Consider the following 18,597-nt stretch of genomic DNA (forward strand, 5'->3'; position numbering starts at 1 on the left):
GAGGGGGCGGGGCTTCCTGCCCCCCGCAGGCCCCGCCCCCCCGCAGGCGCCGCGAGGGAGGCACAAAGGAGCCCGCGGGGAGGTGAGTTCGCGTCCGGGCCCCGCCTCGACATGTCCGGCCTCCGGGGCCCGGCCCGCACGGGTGCCGCGTCTGCGTGCACAGATGTGATCTCTTTGATTAAAATCACTCAGGTGGGGGAAAAATGGTTCTTTGCCAGCTTTAGGAGGCTGCAGCCAGCACGCCTGGGTCTGATGGGGTGGAGGTTGCAGCTGGGGTGGGCTAAAGAAATAGGCAGACCAGGTTTTTGGAAGGTATAGGTGATATTTTTTTTCTTAGACCACCTCAATAGTTGCGGAAAAATGTCTTTGCAAGCTTTTGGGTATAAATACCCTTTGTGGGGCTGAGGAAGGGTCTGCACGGGGGGTTTTCCCGCTGCTGCTGCAGCATTTACGGGCTCGGATGTTTTCCTTCAGTGGCCCCGTAGCTCCTCACGCCCCTTTTCCTCCAATAATGCCTTTGGGGTCCGTGGTTGGTCTCAGGACATAGGCAGATGCGGTTCTGTGGGTGGATGTGAAATCTGCCATTAGACCAATCAAATGCAGTTGATGCAGCGTGTTTGCGAGTTGGTTCAGCCGTCGGCGTCCGCACCGTCTGCTGGCCGCGAGTTCCCTGCTTCCGACCCACGCCGGGTGGAAAAGAGCCGCCTCGTCCGAGTCGAAACTTGCTACCTGCTCGTTTCATTTTGTGATCCCCGAGTTTTCCAGTCCCTTTGGAAAACCGTGGCGTGGGTGTACAATGAAACCTTGAAAATTAACTGTATTGCTGAGCTACCTTGGGTTCGCTGGGAAGCTTAGATGACGCGTGCACGTGCAAAACTTTCTAGACCAGCGTCCAAAAGTGCAGTGCAGATGTGATTGCTTAAATCTGTACGTCGCCAGCTGTGTCCTTGGAACGGCAGACAGCTTAAAAATTCAGTTCGGTGCCGTATCCCGCACTGCTTTCCCATAGTATTTGAGTGCCGTCCAATAGTGCATTAAGCGACATGACTAACATCTGTCATGCGTGGTTCATTCCTGCCTTTCTTCTTGCCCCCGGGGGTTAGCTGTGTGTGTAGCATTGCGTTTTGTTTTGGTAGTGGTGTTTAGTTTGTTTGGTGCGGTTTCTTCTCCTTTTCTGTGTGTGTGTGTGTGTGTCTAAATAGTAGAAGAAGCAAAATGTATAAAACATGGCTGTCATCCTGCATCTTTGGATAATTTAACGCTCTGCTGAGATCACTGAATGCCTTGAATATAAGGACCAGGTCATTGGGAGTTTTTAAGTGGTTAGACAAACGTTGTTAAGGATGGTTTGGACAGGGAGGATCCTGCCTTGAGCAGGGGTTTGGATTGTGTACGGTCGGTCTGTCGGTCCCCTCCAGCCCTATTTCGCTGTGATTTGTGAGTTTGAACTTGGCTCAGGATTCCCTGGGAAGGGAGTGTGGAGCATTGCTAAACCGCTGACTTGACCAGCTGTGGAAGCAGCAGAGACTGGAGAGCTTTCAGATGTTACAGAGCATCTCCAATACAAGTGCTGCTGCTTTCCTGCAGCGTCTCCTCTGTCAGTCTTGTCCAAGCACTGGGCAAATGTTGGGAAAGCGTTAGAGTTGTACGCTACCATCATGTGAGTCCATGCTGTGTTACCTGTTCCTCTAATGGCTGCGTGTAATGTTGAATGGGAGCTGGGGAGAGGTTTTGTTCTTGTGGTCTCTACAAGAGAAGGGACCTTATGGGTGTGGCATAGTTTCTCACTGCTGTTCTTTGGAGGCAGCCAGGAAGGAAGAGTTCAAGTCATTTTAGCAAGTTTCCTGGGTAGTATTGGTTGCTGTGACAGTCAGCAACGAGGGAAGGCTTGGGCTGAGACTCGTGATGTATCCAGTACTTCATGAGGGGTTGAAGACCCCAGATTCCAGGATTACAGGCAGGTTCACTGGCATTGCTTGGGGAGTGGATGCATGCTGTTTGAGAAGCCTTTCTGACATTTTCAGCAAAATAAGCTGATGGTGCTCTGCAGCCTTTGGTGCTGGATTCATAATACCCCCTAGCTTTTATCATCAGCTGCTTCAGTGTTTTACAAAAAAAGTTGGTATCATTATGCTTACTTTACAGATGGGGAAAGCAACACACAGAGCCTGGCGCTGACTTATTTAAGGCTGCCCGGCTGGCCAGCAGTAAGGTCACTGATCCGAGTGCTGCATCCCACAGTGAATTGTAGGCTCTCAAAATTGGTTAAATAGCTTACTACCACCATGGGATGTGTTAATAGGAAGGGTCTCTTGACAGATCATTGTATTGCTTCAAAACAGAAAACTTTTTAGATTTTAACCTGCCTGTTTCAGCCCTTGATTTCTGTCCCTGCACTTGAGTTGCTGCCCCTTTCTTCACTTAGTAAGGGTGTTGGAAGGCCAAGGGGATCTGTGTGAGCAAAGGGGAGGGAGGAGCCAGCTTTTCAGAGAATAAAGCTAGTGCGCGATGATGATTCCTCTTGGCAGAGCAAATGCAGGGCCCATCTTTAAGAAAGGGAAGGTTCTGGGGAGCTACAAACCGGTCAGCCTCACTTCAGTCCCTGGAAAAATCATGGAGCAAGTCCTCAAGAAATGCATTTCTTAGCACTTGGAGGAGAAAGTGATTAGTAACAGTCAGCATGGCTTCACCAAGGGCAAGTCATGCCTGACCAATGTGATAGTCATCTCACAGAAGGCAGGCTCTGTGAATGTGGGAAAAGCAGTGGACTTGACTTTAGCAGAGCTTTTGATACAGTCTCCCACAACATTCTCGCAGGCAAGCTAGGGAAGTACAGATTGGATGAGTGGAGTGTAAGGTGGATAGAGAACTGGCTGGATGGTCAGGCTCAGAGGGTTATAATCAGTGGCTTGATGTCTAGTTGACATGCGGTATCAAGTGGAGTGCCCCCGGGATCAGTCTTAGGGCCAGTTTTGTTCCTTGTCTTCATCAGTGACCTGGAAGATGAGATGCAGTGCAAGTTTTCAGATGGTGCCAAGCTGGGGGAGTAGCAGATGCAATAGAGGGTAGTGTTGGGATTCAGGGAGACCTTGACAGGTCTTTCTGAATTGGAGGATTGGATTGAAGGAGATCTCCTGAGGTTCAATAGGGAGAAGTGCAAAGTCCTGCATTTAGGATGAAACAGTCCCATGAGCTGGTACAGGCTGGGCACTGACTGGCTAAGCAGCAGCTCTGCAGAAAATGACCTGGGGGTTAGAGTGGATAATAAGCTGAATAGGAACCAACAGTGTGCCCTTGTAGTGAAGAAGGATGATGGCATCATGGGCTGCATTAATAGGAGTCTAGGGAAGTGATTCTTCCCCTCTGTTCTGCATTGGTGAGGCCACATCTGGAGTCCTGTGTCCAGTTTTGGGCCCCCACTACACAAAAGATGTGGACAAATTGGACAGAGTCCAGTGGAGGGTAGCTAAAATGGTTTGGTGGCTGGGGGACTTGACTTGTGAGGAGAGGCAGAGGAAACTGGGCTTGCTTAGTTTAGAGAAGAGAAGGCTGAGGGGAGATTTAACAGCTGCCTTCAACTACCTGAAAGGGGTTCCAAAGAGGACAGACGTAGACTGTTTCAGTAGTGGCAGACGACAGAACAAGGAGCAATGGTCTCCAGTTGCAGCAAGGAAAGTGTAGGTTGGATATTAGGAAGAACCTTCCCACAAGGAGGGTAGTAAAGCACTGAAACAGGTCGCCCAGAGAGGTGGTGGAGTCTCCATCCTGGGAGGTTTTTAAGACCCGGGTGGACAAAGCCTTGGCTGGGATGATCTAGTTGGGGATGGTCCTACTTGGAGCAGGGGGTTGGGCTAGATGGCCTCATGACATCCCTCCCAATCCTAATTTTCTATGATTCTGATCCTCAGTTTGTGACTGGTTGATGTAGTACTGCTGTCCTTTTGCACACTTTAGAATTTAATAGAATCTTACTTTTTACCATCCAGTCACTGGTCTTACTTGCTGAGTATGCTGATCACTGCTATAATGATGATGGGGAATATGGCTTGGTTGTTATGTTCTCTGTTATTCTGTAGTCCAAAAAGCATGTGAGCTGTGCTCTATTTTTTAAGAGAATATGGAGAAGTTAGAGTCCAAATGTGGGCAACAGAAATAACAAAAGGCTTGGAGGACAAGCTGTATGAGGAGCGATTGGAAGAAATGGGTACGTTCAGCTTGTGGAAAAGGCGATTTAATGGGGAACGTGATAGCAGTTTTCACATATCTGAAGGGCTGCCATAAAGAGGAAGAACACCTTTTCTCTCCCGCTGTGGAGCAGAACACACAGCAATGGCTTGAAATTGCAGCAAAGCAGGTTTAAATTGGGCATCTGGAAAAATTTCTTTACTGTTAGAACAGCGAGACAAGGGAATAAACTGTCTATGGAAGTTGTGGAATTTCCTTCATTGGAAGTTTTCATTAAGATGTTGGAATAAACATTGCCTGGGGATGATTTAGGAGAAGTAATGCCTGAAGTGTGCTATGAAGAGCAAGAGTTGGGAGCTGGGAGCCCCCTCTCTCCCCTGGTGTGCATGCATACACACTCACTGCTGGGAGCTCGTGAAAAGAGCTGTGCAGCCCAGAGCAGGTAGAAAGGCGAGAGGACAGTGTTCAGCAGCAGAAAAATGAAGCAGAGCTCTACAACCAGCTTAGTTAGGAAAGAAGATTAAAGGAGCTGGGATAAGTTTGTGGAGGAGATCACGTGACAGAAAGGAGTGTTCTGGCTCTCCAGTTAGGTTGTGTGATATGTGATGTTTTTTGCCATCCCCACGTTGCAGAGTAGGAGGGTGATTTTGTTTTTTTCCTTGCTTTTGGGCTTTGCTGGTTGCCACATGGGGCTGGGAAGGATTTTTTTTCTTCTCCCTTTGCTACAGGTATCAGGATCTTTTTCTTTTTCCCCCCCTACCCACTCCTCCCATATTCCTCAGAAGCATTGGGTTTGGATGTAGCCAGGAGTGAGGACTTTGCCTGGGGTGTCAGGGCTTCTGCTGGGACTAATAAACTCCTAGTCTCTTGGTTAGAGGGTCTTGGTCCTCTGCTTATGATTATACCAGTAACCACATTTGGGATCCAGAAGGAATTATTTTCCCCCACTGTCAGATCAGCATCAACCTTGAGGATTTTTGCTTTTCTCAGTAACAGGGGGGACATGGTGTGCTTCCTTTGAGTCTCAAATGTATTTTAGAGTACTGTTGCCCTTTAGTGGAAGGACTTGTGACAGTGCCCTTGTCTCCTGCTTTACTGGTGGCTGTTCTTGGCATTTTGGGGCAGTGTGCCTGGTAGTTGTGAGACAAGGTTTTTCCTTTTAGTTTTAAAAATAGTTAGGCAGGCACTTGTTTAGGATAGTTTACATAGGGATGCTCCTGCATTGAGCAGAAGGTTGGATGAGATGACCTCCAGCTATAATTTTCTGTGATTCTAAAAGATGGCGTGTAGCTACCCCAATGTGAAACAGTTTCTGACCTGAAAAAAGTTAGCTTCTACTATATACTAACATGAAGCTAAGAGACTGGAGCTAAAGTAAAATAAAAAGTGAATTTACTTTTTAAAAATTGCTACAAACTTCTTCACTTGAGTTGTTTTTGTTTTTTTGTTTTTAAAGGTAATACGATTCAAACATTTTTCCTTTATAATGCCTATCTGCATGGATCAGTTTACAGGACTGGGGGCTAAAGTACAAATATGAAACTTCTGGATCTTTGCTGTATTTTAAACTGAATACATTGTTACCTCTTTCCAAATTTTCACTGTAAATTATAATAGTCTACTTCTTTTGTATATTTTTGGAAAGATTGTTTCTCCTGCAGTACAGTATTTTAATAGGCCATTATTTCCATATACATTTGGAGAGAAGAGTATAGCCCTAAGTATTAAATAGCTAATGCTGCACCTAATAACCCCTCCTGCATCAAGATTTCTTCATATGCTTTTGTTGTTTTGTTCATAAGCAGCTGGCATTGCAAAACATACCAAGTGGGGTTCATTGTTTTTGGGGTTTTTTGCTGTACCATTTGGCACAAAGTGATGAATAAAAGATATTCATCAATTTGTCGGTTCATCAGTTTTAAAACCAACTTATTTGCCCTGTTAATGTGGTTGGAGTAAATTGTGGTGTGCAGTTTAATTATATATGTAATTTCTGCGTTCAATTTTTCAGTAATTAGCATAGAGAAGAAATACCATTTTTCATGTTCTGATGCCTGCCCCCCCTTCCCCCATTGCCCCTTGCTAGCCAAATTTCAGATGCACCAGCACATTGCATGCTGCACAAACTGAAATGAGGGCTAAAACTGTTTCTTTTTTCAAATGTCTTGTGTAAATATCTGGCTCTTATATTGCATGGGCGGTTCTGTCACTTGGGTACTAGAAAGGCTTGATCAGATTTTTAAGTTCATTAATGCAGCCATTTGGATGTGAAAGTACCTTAATTATGGCATTGTTTTAATCTAAAACCACAGTCTGCTCCCTGGTTAAGAAGGCTAATAATCTGGAAAATGCTTCTCTAACAGCAGTCTACTTTTATGCTTAAGCACTTTAACCCCTTCTTATTTTTTTACTAACTACTTTAGTTAGTAATGTCAGAGAACTTCAACCTATTTAGAGACTAAAGTTGGATTTTTTTTTTCCCCCTGCATCTCCATTGCTTAGTCTATTTCCACTTAATTGGGATGACTGTTTAATCAAGATATTTTCTTAGAACATATTAAATATAATCCTGATGAAAGGCAATGACTGCTGCACAATAGGGATGGTATTAATATAAATTCTATTTAATAGAGGTACAATCAGCTGGTGTTAAGTGATGTTTAGATGCACATTGCAGTGGTCTGTGCTCTCATCTGTTTAGGCTGTTTGCCATTGAGCAGCAACATCTCCCAGCTGGGATGCCCTAGCTACCTGCCCCATCTTGCATGCTCCAAGCCTGGTAATGTTCTGTTTAGCCTGCTCTGACATCTCCCTCAAGCTGCCCTCAAGACCTTGGCCTTCATTATGCTTGAGAGCAGGATGTCTCTGAGTGGGGTTACCTACGTATTTCTGGGTTTGGAGCCTACAGGTAGGCAGGAGATGCTTAGAAGAATCCCAGTATTCACTGCCCCTGGAATTAGCAAGGACTCTGATGGGAATATGTGCCATAAACCAGTGGAGATCGGCCTTTTAGAGTGGCCGACCAGGTGCTTGCAACCCAGCTGCACTCCACCCCACTCCCCTCTGGTAGGGTAGGGACGGGGTAGGAAAGGAGCGGGGCTGGGGAGTGACTACCAGTGTTGATGTGAGAAGAGTACCTCTGGCTGCAGAGGGGATCAGTGACAGGGCAGGGAAGTAGTACCCAGCAGCTACCTGTACAAATGCATAGTACAAGACAGTTATTATCCTCAAAGAGCTTATGGCAAAAACAGGGTTGCCCTGTGGTAAAAGCACATGTAATTATTTGGAATCTGTTGCAAATCCCCTTTTAATCTTTTGATTTAAAAGTATATACAGAGAAGTCAGTTAAAATTCTTCTTGTAACTTTATAGGCCATTATTTTGGTAAATTGTCCTGACCAGGCCAAAGATGGTTCACTGTCTACAGTTTATTAAGTAACTGAAAGCTATTGCCCTCTGTGGATGATTCTAATATGGTATTATTTAGAAATTCAAGTTATGCATGTGCATCCCAACCCCATGCTGCAGTTTCTTTTAGATCAGAGTCCTAGAAAATGAGGGTTGGAAGGGACCTCAGGAGGTCATATTTAGTACAAACTCCTGCTAGATATCCCCCACCTAAATCATCCCAGCCAGGGCTTTGTCTACCCAGGTCTTAAAAACCTCCAAGGATAGAGATTCTATGCTGTCTCTGGGTAGCCTGTTCCTACAAATGCAGCCCAGTATGCTATTAGCCTTCTTTGCAAAAAGGGCACAAAATATGAAAAGTGTGGGTTTTTTTCCTGTTTGTTAGCTATCTGGGTGAATACAAGTTAGAATTCTCATTGACTGTTGATTTGAATCTTAAAACTTGTTTTATAGTTGCTACAGGGCTTTGTTTTGTATTCAAAGGAAGCATCTGTGTTCTGTATTAAATATCTTAAGGGCTGAAAATGTACAGTTAAAATGCTTTGCAGACCTCCAAATATGTATTTATTGGAATAAAGAATTTTTTTTATAAGATTGAAAAAGCATCCAAAATAGATGATTCTAATAAAACTTTCATTAGTTTTTTTTGTAATAAAAAGGCAGATATTTTAACAACTGATTAGGAAAAACGATATCCAGATGTGATACGTTTTCTTGTTTAATAAAGGCTAGTATTGTGCTTTGAAAAACAATTGGCAAGAGGCAAACTGCTGTAAACCTATTACCAGCAAAACATATTTTATGAGTTTTTCTTATCAATGTAATCAAAATCAAACTTTTTTTTAATTAACAAAAAAAATTTGATTCCCCTTCCCTTCATAACAGCTGGGTTTTGTTCATGGAAAAAAATAACTTCATATATTATTTTCATAGCTTCTGTGAAAATGGTCCTGGGAGATATGGTGAGATATGGCTTTAGAATAAAAGGTGCACTACTTAGGCCCAAATTAAGGTCTCCCAGTGAAGTTTTGTTTTTCATTTATTTATTTATATGTTATGCTCAGACTTGCAGCAGGCACTGTGTAAAAACAATATAGTGTGTCAAGAAAAAACTTGAAATAAAAATTGATTAGAATTTGAAGCCAATCAGTTTAGCTTGTTTGATTAAAGCTCAAACAGTAAGCAACACAATTAATTCAATTTTTGAAGTCCTTGGTTTTAATAATCAAGGGTTCATGTTATGGCACGGATAGGGAGAAGCTTTAAATTATAAACATAGATTTCATGGACATTAGGGCTGGAAGGGACCTCGAGAGGATCATCGCGTCCAGCCCCCCGCCCTAGGGGTGGGAAGTCAGCTAGTGTCAAAGGATCTGAGCAAGATAGACGTCCAAATGTTTCTTAAAGGTGTCCAGAGTAGGTGCTTGCACCACCTCTGGAGGGTGTCTATCCCAGACGTGGCTTTGTGGTGGATAGTGAAAGTGATCAGCTCGTGGTTGCTGACTCCCAGTTTCCCTTCAGTCGTTAGGTCGCTGACTAGATCATCCCCCTTTGCCAGTACCAGGTCGAGCAGCGCTTTGCCTCTTGTCGGTCCACAGACTTCTTGAGTCGGAGCTCTTCCATGCATCTGAGGAAGCTTTGTGACCTTTCGGATTTGGCTGAGTGCTCTTCCCAAGAGATGTCCAGGTAGTTGAAGTCTCCCGCGACAACCATGCACTGGGAGTGTGCAGCTCCAGCTAGTTCCTTGGTGAATTCCTGGTCGAGCTCTTGTTTCTGATTGTAGTAGACTCCTACCATTGTGTCCCCTTTGCCATGTTCACCTCGGATTTTAACCCAGAGGATCTCCAGTCGTCCACCCTGGGTGCCAGTGTTGGCTTGCAGGGACGTGTGGTTTCCTTGATGTAAAGCTACTCCCCTGCCTCTTATCTGCACGATCTCTCCTATACAGGGTATAGCTGTCTATACCTGTGGCCCAGTCATAGGTGCAGTCCCACCAGATCTCCGTTATCCCTACAAGATCATAGTTATTCTTGTTTAGCAGGAGGACCAGTTCCTCCTGTTTGTTCCCCAAGCTCCTGGCATTGGTGTACAGGCATGTAAGCGTCCCATTGGAGGCCTTAGTCTTCCCTCCACTCCCAGGAGGACATTGTTTCAGGGCTGGGATACGGGTAGATTCCCTTGAGTGCCTTAGCCTGCTGGATTTGCAAAAGTTGCCCAGTGGGCTTGCTGTGGCAGTAGTCCCTCCATTCCCCAGCAGGCTTATTTTAAAGCCCAGTCGAGCAGGTCAGTCATTCTGGCTGAGAAGAGCTTGCATCCCAGTTAAGTGAGGTGGAGGCCATCTTTTCCGAGCAGACCACTGCCTCTCTCACCGGACTGTGATCATGGAAGCCAAAGCCTTCATGATGACACCAGCACCGCAGTCTTTGGTTGACTACCTCAATCCTCCTCTCCCTCCTTGGCCCATAACCCGAAACCAGGAGGATTGAGGAAAACGCCACTTCTGCCCCCAAAGCCCTGTAGCCTCTTATGACCTAGCTGGGATTGCTCTGAGCCGTGTCATTCGTGCTCACATGGATAAGGAGCGTAGGGTAGTGGTCGGTGAATAAGGTATCCTTAAATTGGTGGTGGAGTGCATTAAGGCTGCTTTATTTTACATCAAGTTTCTTTTTCTGATTAAAAAATACTTAGGAAAACTGAAAAATTATTTGCAGTGAGTGATTGGTAAAGGTACACCGTTCAGAATGATGTTCTTGTTCTCAAGCTTGAAACATCTTGATCATCAGTATCTGCATAGCATCTGTACGCCCAGAGGCAGCTCTGTTTATTGAGGACATAAAGGGTGGAATCCACCAAATGTCTTGGTTTTACTTAGCTACCTTATGGCTCAGCATTTCTGCAGATATATTGTACCATTCTTACAGGAAGTACCTCAGGATTATAAGTTAAAACAAAATCACTATTGATACAAAGTCAGGCTCTTGACTGTTCCAACATAAGATGGAACAGTCCACTACAGTGCTTTGGTATATTCCTACCTGGACAACTGGTTGGTGCAGAGACAGTCTCATCAGGTACAAAGCCTATCCTTCTCATCTAAAAGTAGTAGAGATGCAGGGGCTCCAGTCCACCTGTCCCACCCTCCATTGCAGGCTGGGCAAACCCCAGCCTGAGCTCCCTCCCTTCCCTTCTCCCCTCTCCCATCCTCAAGACAACACCAGACCTGGGAAGGCTGACTGGGGAGCTAAGGGGGAGAGGCTGTAGAAATGCAGTCACTCCAAGCTGGAGCCTGATCTCCCAACCCCCCAGACCCAACAGCGAATGCTTGTTGGGTTGGGGAGATCACTGTAACTCATGGGACTTCTTATGAAGCGCCATGAGTTACAGTTGGGGGGAGGAGAGGGCTGCATGTCTGTCAGCACCCTAAACGTGCAGACATCAAGCCATTCAAAGACTAATTCATTGGGGGCAATTCTAGCCTCCAAAATGCTATCGGTTACTGACTGAGACAAGTTTCAGTACTAAGTGACTTATGTCTGCAAACAGGCTCCAACCAGAGTACTACAGCAAATTGGTCATACCGTTAGGTTGCATTGTGTTTTGAATCTGCTGAAGGCAGAACTGCCTCTTAGGAGCATACAAGGCTAGCTAAGACTGTGTACACCCCATAGAAACATCCCTCGGATGTGCTGATTTTATTCCGGTTAGTACTGTCAGGCCTTAAATAGCAGCAGGAAGCATATATACACATCGAGTTAGAACTTGGCAGTCTGGAAGACTTGCAATGCGTTCCCACAATATACCTTGGGTTGCCTGGCACAGGTTGCAATGGATGACATGTTTTACAACAAGCAGACCAGGGCTGGATCTCTCTAAATACCCCCTGCCTTGTATCAAGAGCCCATCAGATTCTGGTTCTTGTGCATCAGGCATGAGATCACCCTTTCCACAGTACACTTGGCCTGCAGGACAACTTGGCACACATCTGAAGCAGACACTTCTCTTTGAGTCAAAACTGAGAGAACAAAGATCCCATTCTTCAGAACTTCTTCTCAGAACTGGAAATAGCCCCAGAGAGACTTCTGTACAGTGTAGACCAACAAGAAGTGCCAGCTTCTCAGGCCACTTCCTGAATAGTCCACGGTCCATGTTTACTGCCTTCCTGATCCCATAGACTGGTAGGGGGAGCTGTAGGAGAACTGTCCATCTCCATAGCGCTGTGATAAATCGTGGAGCTGTAGGACTACTGTCCATCTCCATAGCGCTGTGATAAATCCAGTAAATAGGGGCCTATCTAAATTGCAGAGATGAAGGGTTTTTCGTGGTCTGCTTGTGTCATGCAGAGCCCACTTTCACGGGCATTTAGTGGGGGGCCCCACTCCTCTGCCATTTGGTGGAGAGGCCCCAGTGAGGGGAGGAGGAGCAAGGGGGCAACCACCATCTTGTCTGCTACGCTTCATGCCACCCCACCAGTTAGTGCCGTCCTTTCCTGGTGGCAAGGACCACTGGCTCCCTCCGAGTCAGCATTTTATTTTTATTAATTTGTTGTTGTTGATTTCGCAGACAATCCTGGATTTCACAGTTTCCGCTAAACTGTGAATTAAGTAGGTCCCTACCAATAAGGCTAAGCCAAATCATTTCGGTAGCCATAGCATAGCCAGGAGAATTTGGGTTCCCGATCTGTCACATCTCTCGTCTGCCCAACCCAAGATTTGTCAGATTTTCAGTTGCAGATTGGAGACAGCGTTCAGTACACAGACCTGCAAGCTCTCCACTTCATAACCTGGATGCTGGCTGGATGTTGAGCATGGAAGGATTGTTCTTTTCACCTATCCATGGCATAATTGTCAACAGCATGAAAACTACTATGAGCAAGACTTATCAGGCAAAGTGGACAAGATTCTCTTCCTGGCACAGTAAAACAACCTGGACAGCCTTCTGGAGTTGCAACAGTGAGCTTTATATAAACATAAGCAGTGCTACATAGTCCTCCATTGGAGGATGGCAGGCCAGTCACAGCCCAAGTGGAATTGTTCTACCTGACTCGGCCATTTCCACCACTAGACAGTCAAAAAATACTAATTCCATTGCAGAATCTTAACCTAGTTCAGTTCATTGGCCAACGTTTTGGTCTGATAGTATCACATTGTATTTATTAGCAATAGCTGTCATTTCAGCCAGAAGCATAGGGGACATGCAAGAATGGTGAGTTAACTACCTCCCTTTCCCCTTCATGTTTCTTCCCTTAGATAAATGTCTTTAAGGATGCAAGCCAGTTTTTTACCAAAGGCAGTCAGAATCTTCCACCTAACCCAGGGGCTGGCAACATATGGCTCAGAGGCCAGATATGGCCCTTGAAGCCACTGGATCTGGCTGGCAGAGTTGGGCGGAGGCAAAGCTTTCCAACTTTGCCAAAAGGTTTATACCTGGTTTCTCTTCAGGTTGCATAAATCATTCGGCAGAATTGGAAGGCTTTGTTTCTGCCCATGCTGGGGCTGGGCAGCTGAAAGCTGTGCCTGCACTGGTGCTGCTTCTCCCTGCTTCCTGACTGCAACACAGATGCAGCTTTCAGCCAATGAAGAAAAAAGCTGGGACTGGACAGCTTTCCACTGAGCCCACGCTGCACTTGGGAAGGGGAGGAGGAAGCAACACCAGTGCAGATACAGTTCCCAGCTGCCCAGCCCCCACACTTACCCCTGCCCCCACTAGCTGGAAGCTGCGCTCATGCCCCAGACAGAGTTGCTGGGTGCAGCTCCCATTGGCTTGGCCCTGGTATGAGCACAGGCAAAACCCCCTTGCTTTTGATGCGTCACCAAAGCCACCCAGGCTATGCTAGAGTGGACACAGCTTGTTTCAGCCTGTAGCTTGAAAAGATTGTGGGCCCCTGACCCTAAACCAAGAGATTCAGCTTCTTCTATCCCCCATCTCAAAATCTTGTGTTCCTGGGAGTCTGTAGTTGGGGTGGGGGGGGGCCCTGAGGTACAGGATCTCGGTGCCTTCCTGGCAAAGTAGAAGGTGTATGCAAGCTATGTGGGTACTATTAAGGGAGAGAGAAATCCAGTTCTCCAACCATCTGCACGTGGTGATGTGTGCATACCAATAGCAGAATGTTCCCTACGTGTTGTACAACTCCAGTTACTGTAAGACAAGCACTGTACTTCGCAGTTGTTCTTGCTTCCCTTCCTACTTAATACCGATTTAAAAAAAAAAAATTATGCTTGCTTAAAGCTACTACTATAAACATTTAGACACAAGTACTAATTAAAATAATTTAGCCAGTACTGGAAGATTGAACTAATTGAGGTAGGTAATATAATCTGATCTCGTTTTTAAGGAAATAAAGCCTCCAGCTATTTGCCTCTAAGAATAGAAAATGCTTGGTGTCATCAAACATGCAATAAACTTACAGCAACAAGTATTGTACTGCTTGTGCAATACATCCTCCTTTGTAATGTAAATCTGATGCCGTTGGTGTTCCCAGGGGTTAAACTGAATTACACTATGACTATCATCTACCTCTGCTAGCAAAGCTTTTCTTAAAGCATACATGCAGACAATAAGGCTTTTTATACAAGGTGACCTTTGATATATTTTTGGGTTCAGATTTCACTGGGCCTTGTTGTAAAGATTTTGGTTACAGCCCCCACCCTGTCCGTGGTTAGCTGTCAAAACATGTTTGAAGTAGAAGGTAAAGTACACCTTATTAGCCCCTTACAGTTATGTAGAGGTCATGTGTTTATTCTCCCAGTAATATACACACAGCTGCCATTGATATTAATGATTGTTAAGTGGAAGGCAACTTATGGTTCATAATGACGGAAAATATATACATTCAAAGTACATAACTCTTGGGGTTCTTCCCCCCCCCCCACCATTTGTCTAAACATGTGGCCCAAATAAAGCTTTTTGAGATTACTTATCAATTGACTTGGATGTATACTATGCATATATTTAAATAGGAAAAGCTGTTAAGGTTGACACAAGAGGAAGGGTGTTACACCAGTGACTATTTTCACCTTATGTCTAAACCCAATTTCCTTCCTCTCCACCTATAGAAGAAACCACCAAACACAAAAATTATCCTTATCTAATTTTGGGTCAGCAACTTTGTGTTTGCACCAGAGTAAAGAGAAACCTACAAATGGTGATCACAATTTCAGTAATTCTTAGTGTCTCTTTTTCTAAGTTGCACTTTCTAGAGCCTAAACAGAAGCAGGATTTAAATCTTCAGGGCCTTGCTATACCTTATACTGTGAGCTGCACAAATGTTGATCACACCAGTAAGCTAACACCTAGTGCTAGCTTGAGTTTGGAGCAGTCACACATTCGGGCCAGCAGGGGCCTGCAGGAGTGAAAGGTAAGGATCCCCTCCAACTCTGGGTTTACCCCCTGCCCCACCCCCATGCTTCACCCCTCTCTCTGCTTGTTGTGCATGCTGTCTGTCCCAGGGGAGCAGGTGGGGAAGGGTTAGCCCTGCTGAGCTGCTGTTCTTCTCTGAGCTGAACCCTGCCCAGAGAGCAGCAGTGGCAGCAGGCAGGTTAACTTTTCTCTGCCTGCTCCCCCAGACAAACAACATGGGCAGCCACAAGTAACCAGAGAGGGCAGTGGGAAGTGGGGCAGTGAATGGGGATTTGGAGGGTGGGCAGGGGCAGTGAGCCTGATCCATACCAGTGTGGGAATGGGAGGGCAGTAGATTGCTAGAGTGGCTACACTTTAGTGTAATGTAAGCTGGATAACATGGATCAGAGATGATCCTATCCTGGAGTGGCATAACTGGCTTCATAACGAGTGCTTAAAATGAGTTGAATGTGCAGAAAATCCAAGCATCAAGAGCTCCAGGAGCTGCCCAAAGTTACTGTGTAGTAGGGCCCTTAGCTTGAAAACATATAAAGGTTTCTCTTGCTCTCTTCCTGGTATCACTTGTGAGGGGTGAGAGCACTTCTCGTACCAAGACATCTTTTGGAAAAAATAACATCCTTTATCACAAAAGTGTTAGAACATCTATAACGATTTCATTACTGTTGTTTAGTAGTTGTATCTTGCTCTAGTTCACTTTGGTTTGAAATTTTTCCATAGTTGCAAAGGATAAGGAATAGAATTGGGGAAAAATTGATTATTTTGAAAAACGTTGTTTTGCATGTGCTTGTTTCCCCTCAGACCAGGAATAGACTGAAGTCTGAAGAGAGATGCAGTAAATGTTCAGTAGGATAAAAGTACCACCTCAGCAAAGAAGTCCGATCGTCAGAATTTTTGTAATAGGCTTAAATGAATGGGAAGTGTATGCAGTATCTTCCTTCACTGTAGGGGTGGTATACTGACATGTGGAGGTGCTGGTAGGAAAAAAAGGAAAAAGAAAAGAAATTGTTCCTTGTCTACAGTAATGCAAAACTGAACTGTGTTTGTTGTTTTAAAATTGCACAGGTTTACTCTCATTGTGCGTTCAGTAGAAGTGCTGCCTGAGCAAGCTGGTTGTATCAGTCCCTCGGCTGACTCTGCCTGAGTGTGTTCTTGGTATCTCCCATTACAACTGGGTACAGCTTACTGGCGCCTCCTGAGCTACTGTTTAAGAATGTGCCTATGGTCTGAAGATGCTGCGTTGAGCTATTGTGTCTTAGTGTGCAGATGAGCATTTATTGCTAGATTTGGACCCCTTTTGTTGCTTGGAACAGCACAGTGGTTAGCCTGGGATGCAATTGTAAATGTACATTTTCAGAATCACGCTGTAATTGAAATGCAGACGAGCATGTTTGTACACGACTAGAAAATTGCTCCTGGGATTATTTGTGAGATATTCAAACATAATACAAGATTAAATTTCATTTGGCTGCAAAGACCAAGATGTAATATGTAGTCTTTTGTCTGCATTGTCCACATGAGTGAAATGTTTTCCTGGGAAATCTTTGGTGCAGCTTCTTGGGAATATTAAGGATCTGTGCCCACAAGCTGCTGAGCCTTTTTATTTCAGTGGCAATTAAACGGTGCCCCTCAGGAGGTATGAGGAGCGCTTTGCAGGATGACACTCAAATTACACTATGTATCAACTATTAAATACAATATTAATTTAGAGCAGGGCTGTCCAACTTCTGGGCAGGCAGGAACTGCATGCCTGGGGGGTAGGGAGGGTGTCGTCCCCCATACCTGCAGTAATCCCAACCCCCTCCTGCCTCTCCTTTATTGTGCATGCAACCCAGTACCCTCCTCTGCCATATACACGCCATGAACAGCCTGGCCCCCTCCTGCGGCCCTGGCCTCTGAAGTGGAGCATGATGCAAAAGCTGGGGGAGGGAGAGGGATGCCAGATGCCACTGCCAAAAGGGCAGTGTACAGTGTGGGGCCAAGCAGGAGCCTGTGAGCCACATGCGAGGTGCCAGTTGATTTAGAGCAAGATCATCATTACCTTTTTCCCAGCAGATGTCCAATTGTAGGAAAGAGCACAGCTATCCTGTTATAGTTTTCAGGAGAGGGGCAGGAGTTAGTTATTGTCAAGGCCTCTATAATTTGGGACAATATGCATGCCAATTTTAATGGCTGGACTTTTTTGCTATCAGTAGTAGCTTATCTGTTGCATGCACAAATGCAGCCCCACTGAAATCAGTGGCTTATTGCAATGGTTAATATAGCCAAGCAAGTCAAGCCTCACTGTAAAGACATTTAGGCCTTTGCTAAGATTGCTTTGTATGTTTATCTTTGAGGATGTGAGTAGCTTGGTAGGACTCGCATCTTTGCAGGGTCTGGGCTTTTAGTGTTTTCTTGTCCACTGTAAAGAATAGAGAGCAATGAAATATAAACAGCTGTGAAGCATTTTTAATGGGGGTGGAGGGGCAAGACTGAAAACTAAAGCTAGGGAAAGGTGGTAAGAATGGCCTCCTGCCTTTCCAATTCTGGGACAGTGAAATTGGAGAACCTAGCTTGATGTTGTTTTAACTGTTTTCAGTCAGATTTTTAATGCAGCTTTTTGGCTGCAAATAGTGTAGAGGACTGGTGGTTTATTTTATGAACTGCTTTTGTTGTGTCTTATTGTTGTGGAAACATTTCTGCTGCTCTTAATTTTTTTTTTTTTATAAAACTGGGGCATGTGGCCATGTTTTAAGCTGACCGTACTGTGCCTGTTTTTCAAGTTGTCAAATGTATATTAAAGTGTGCTTTCATTGTACCTTTCTTTGGCTAATTTAAAAAAACCAACTGCTTTGTTATGATACAGCACCCTTGAAATATAATTTCCTCATTTCATGTTGTTATATATTTAATACAGTTATTCTGTGCTTCTAGTGTTTCTTCCCTTGTGAAATGAACCTTAGAAACTAAGCCTACGTGGAATGCTGAAATTGTCTATATTGGATGGGTCTGACTTATCTGGCCCCACAGGCAAGATGAAGGTTGCTGGGTTAGTCTGCAGCCTGGATCAGGCCTTGCTGGAGCCAGCATGCAGGGCTAATCCAGTGGGGTATTTCACGCAGCCTGCACCCTTTGCTGGCCCAATGCACTATTTGCAGGACCAACCTCCTGTGTCTCATGCAGCGCTTACTGTGCCAGGTCCAGTCTGTGCGCCAGACTGGCTCCATGGGGCAGATCATAGGGCTCCAGGAGCCAGATCCAGCCCACTGTCTATATGTTTGGGTCATATAGATTGGGCAGGGGTCCATACAGTTTGACCCCTTTCCTCAGTCCATATGAAAAAGCACTGTCAAATGCAGAAATGCAGCCGGGTCAAGCCCCGCCCAGGCCCCTACTTGGCCCAGCCCCCCAGGGAGAGAGAGAGGAGGGGGGTACTCACCTGTCCCCCTCCAGTAGGGCAGGGTCCCCCAAATCCCGGGCAGGGCCCCCTTATTGCCCTAAGAGCAGCTTCCTTGACAGCAGGCCCACTGCACATGCGCGCAGTTTAAAAGGGCCTGCCGACCAGGAAAAAAGCCCAGTTAGGCTCGGAAGCGGCGAGAGACACGTGGGTGAAAGCTTGCTGTGCCCCCGCTCCCCTGAAGCCCCCCAGAAGCCCCCCAAAACCCTCAAGCAG

The 18,597-nt window shown here is 45.5% G+C and overlaps 1 protein-coding gene across 9 annotated transcripts in view; it reads left to right on the forward strand.

Annotated features, from left to right (window-relative positions):
- The window catches only part of ADD3 (adducin 3), a 171,757-nt gene that overhangs the window by 14,145 nt on the left and 139,015 nt on the right, over positions 1-18,597 (forward strand). The window contains exon 1 of one of the 9 annotated variants that reach the window (XM_006027554.3): positions 65-82. The exons of 7 other annotated variants lie outside the window; for them this stretch is intronic. The gene's annotated coding sequence lies outside the window, so the exon portion shown is untranslated. Of the gene's footprint in view, positions 1-64; positions 83-103; positions 193-18,597 lie in introns of those variants that run through there. One more of the 9 variants, XM_006027552.2, reaches the window with a different exon arrangement.

This window comes from Alligator sinensis, unplaced genomic scaffold, assembly GCF_000455745.1.
Source record: "Alligator sinensis unplaced genomic scaffold, ASM45574v1 scaffold559_1, whole genome shotgun sequence".
Lineage (NCBI taxonomy): Eukaryota > Metazoa > Chordata > Crocodylia > Alligatoridae > Alligator > Alligator sinensis.